This window comes from Schistocerca nitens, chromosome 1, assembly GCF_023898315.1.
Source record: "Schistocerca nitens isolate TAMUIC-IGC-003100 chromosome 1, iqSchNite1.1, whole genome shotgun sequence".
Lineage (NCBI taxonomy): Eukaryota > Metazoa > Arthropoda > Insecta > Orthoptera > Acrididae > Schistocerca > Schistocerca nitens.
In genome coordinates, this window is record NC_064614.1 from 968482086 (window position 1) to 968486104 (window position 4019).

General features: G+C 46.9%; 1 pseudogene; it reads right to left on the minus strand.

Annotated features, from left to right (window-relative positions):
* Positions 1 to 3548: 3548 nt before the first annotated feature.
* On the minus strand, positions 3549 to 3665 carry LOC126212986 (5S ribosomal RNA; annotated as a pseudogene).
* Positions 3666 to 4019: the final 354 nt, after the last annotated feature.

Below are 4019 nucleotides of genomic sequence, written 5' to 3' on the forward strand. Positions count from 1 at the left end.
TGTGACCACACTAACTCAACATAAGAGAAAAACCAAAACGCGAATGGCGTAAGAGAGTAAATTCATTTCTTTGTTTTTGTCTTTTCGTTTCATGAATGTGGTAGAATCGCTTACCCACAATGGATATCAGCTTGTACGAATTGCTCATAGTTGTGGAACTTGGTTATTGACTGAATCTGCAGTGACAGATGCGACTGTAATCGTGAATTGCCGGGATCAGGGAAATGACATGAAAAGACTAGGCCCAGTTAACTAACATAATTTACCTTGGATAAGATTTACTTTTGATATATTTTTCTTTGGGTAACAACAGCTCCCCTTTAAAAAACAGATGGGAAAATTGAAGTTAACAGTCATTACAAATAGTGAATGAGGCAGCTGTTGAATTACGATGATAATAATAGGAAACAAATTCAAGAAATAAGACCTTAAAAACAATTGCCTTTTTAAAATTAAAAATTTTAAACAAACCATCCAACTAAAATTATTGAAATAGTTCTACATAAATTTCTTCAAAACATTAGGCTGCCCCCACAAGGTTTAGACCAAAAAGTTTACAATAAAACACAGAACAAGGGTACAATATATTTTAAATATTAAAGACCAAACTTTTTTATGCGAAATCAGTTAATCAAAGGCCTTTTGGCCGACGGCAAAAATTTCGTTTACAGTGCAAGTCGGATAACATAAGATACTCAGACGGGACGCGTGATTGCAAACAGGTAGCAAGCCGCGCTAGGAAATTCTCGAGGGCCGTGCAAACGGCCACAAGTAAACCAGCCCCAAACGACAAGAAGCCGCCGACACGGAACACTCTGCCAGCAACTTAGTAAGTACTTTTAACAAACAAGAAAAATAAGTATCTGATTGGATTGCGCAACAAGTAAAATTATTGTTTCACCGTGATTGCACTTATAGAGCGTTTCCACTAAGTTAATACGCCACAGGGAATAAGTTTCGCTGCCAGAGAACTACTGAAAGAAGGCTGTAATTGCTTCCAGGACAGAATATAATAAACAACTCTGTAGTATCTCACTAATAGCTGCGGCTCACAACATGCTTAAAAGGGCTCGATAATAGTCATACCAGAGAGTCCACCAGCTTCTAATACACCATGAAAACAAATATTGGAACTTAGAAATCGCTGGTTCTCCTGCATAAGAATTTTAAAACAGATTTTTCCTTTCCTTTAAAAACTACAGGGTTATTATAATTAAAGTTAAACTTTCAAACCGCTGTATAAATAACACAGCTAGTCAGAATGACGTCAAATTGCAACGGAATATTATCGGAGAAGGGGGAAAACAGGTGGCAGAAGAAAAATAAATACACTCCTGGAAATTGAAATAAGAACACCGTGAATTCATTGTCCCAGGAAGGGGAAACTTTATTGACACATTCCTGGGGTCAATACATCACATGATCACACTGACAGAACCACAGGCACATAGACACAGGCAACAGAGCATGCACAATGTCGGCACTAGTACAGTGTATATCCACCTTTCGCAGCAATGCAGGCTGCTATTCTCCCATGGAGACGATCGTAGAGATGCTGGATGTAGTCCTGGGGAACGGCTTGCCATGCCATTTCCACCTGGCGCCTCAGTTGGACCAGCGTTCGTGCTGGACGTGCAGACCGCGTGAGACGACGCTTCATCCAGTCCCAAACATGCTCAATGGGGGACAGATCCGGAGATCTTGCTGGCCAGGGTAGTTCACTTACACCTTCTAGAGCACGTTGGGTGGCACGGGATACATGCGGACGTGCATTGTCCTGTTGGAACAACAAGTTCCCTTGCCGGTCTAGGAATGGTAGAACGATGGGTTCGATGACGGTTTGGATGTACCGTGCACTATTCAGTGTCCCCTCGACGATCACCAGTGGTGTACGGCCAGTGTAGGAGATCGCTCCCCACACCATGATGCCGGGTGTTGGCCCTGTGTGCCTCGGTCGTATGCAGTCCTGATTGTGGCGCTCACCTGCACGGCGCCAAACACGCATACGACCATCATTGGCACCAAGGCAGAAGCGACTCTCATCGCTGAAGACGACACGTCTCCATTCGTCCCTCCATTCACGCCTGTCGCGACACCACTGGAGGCGGGCTGCACGATGTTGGGGCGTGAGCGGAAGACGGCCTAACGGTGTGCGGGACCGTAGCCCAGCTTCATGGAGACGGTTGCGAATGGTCCTCGCCGATACCCCAGGAGCAACAGTGTCCCTAATTTGCTGGGAAGTGGCGGTGCGGTCCCCTACGGCACTGCGTAGGATCCTACGGTCTTGGCGTGCATCCGTGCGTCGCTGCGGTCCGGTCCCAGGTCGACGGGCACGTGCACCTTCCGCCGACCACTGGCGACAACATCGATGTACTGTGGAGACCTCACGCCCCACGTGTTGAGCAATTCGGCGGTACGTCCACCCGGCCTCCCGCATGCCCACTATACGCCCTCGCTCAAAGTCCGTCAACTGCACATACGGTTCACGTCCACGCTGTCGCGGCATGCTACCAGTGTTAAAGACTGCGATGGAGCTCCGTATGCCACGGCAAACTGGCTGACACTGACGGCGGCGGTGCACAAATGCTGCGCAGCTAGCGCCATTCGACGGCCAACACAGCGGTTCCTGGTGTGTCCGCTGTGCCGTGCGTGTGATCATTGCTTGTACAGCCCTCTCGCAGTGTCCGGAGCAAGTATGGTGGGTCTGACACACCGGTGTCAATGTGTTCTTTTTTCCATTTCCAGGAGTGTAGTTACAAAATGTAGCAATAGATGGCGCTGTAAGCATCATAATTTAATAGTGGTCGACTGCAAATGACAAATGAATCATACAACAATGCCTAAGGCGTACGTTTGACTTTGAGCAAACTGTACTACTCATTGTGCTTGGGTGTACAGGTGTGATAATGTTAGTTACGTAAGCTCATCCACAAGGTCACATTACATCGGATGGGAAAAGTCGGTTTTTAATTGTCCTGAGGCCAAAAGCGACATAAAAAGCATCACTCACGTTGGTTTTTAATTGCCCTGAGACCAAAAACCGCATAAAAACATCAATCTAAAAATCAAATAGGATTATTAATTTTCGTGTGACTGGCGCAAAAGATGTTGAATATGTTGCTCACCGTTTTATGGAACAAGTTGAAATCGAGAAACAGTGTATTCCACAACTGATCAAAGTGTTTTCGGGTTCACATTCAGAATGTGTTGCACAATGCGTGCCTTCAATGCAACTTAGTTTGCAATCGGAACAATGAACACAACAAATTTCAGATAGCCTCACAGCCAGAAGTCACACGTATTAAGATCGCGTGATCAAGATGGCCTTGGTGTAGGAAAATAAAAAGCACTCCGTCTTCAGGCCAAAAGTGGCCCATCGGGACCATCGGACCGCCGTGTCATCCTCATATGAGGATGCGGATAGGAGGGGCGTGTGGTCAGCACACCGCTCTCCCGCTCGGTACGATAGTTTTCTTTGACCGGAGCCGCTACCATTCGGTCTAGTAGCTCCTCAATTGGCATCACGAGGCTGAGTGCACCCCGAAAAATGGCAACAGCGCATGGCGGCCGGATGGTTACCCATCCAAATTCCGGCCACGCCCCACAGCGCTTAACTTCGGTGATCTGACGGGAACCGGTGTATCCACTGCGGCAAGGCCGTTGCCTGGCTGTAGGAAAATGGCAGCTTATAATTCTAGCATTTCCGAATTCCGCTTCAGTAGCTGCTTAACTGGATTTGCAATATGCGGAGGTGCGCCATCTTGCATAAAAATGATCCCATCCAAACATCCACGCTGTCGGAGAACCAGAAAGACGTGGTTGCGCAAAAGACACTCATAGCGCTTACCAGTGACGGTACAGGCAACAATACCGGAAGCACCTGTCACTTTGAGAAATTATGGCCGTATGATCAATGATGCCGTAAACCCGCACCACATAGTGACCTTTTCAGGATGGATTGGTACTGGTTGATTTGCGTGTGGATTTTCGAATGCCCATGTTCGACAGTTCTGTGTATT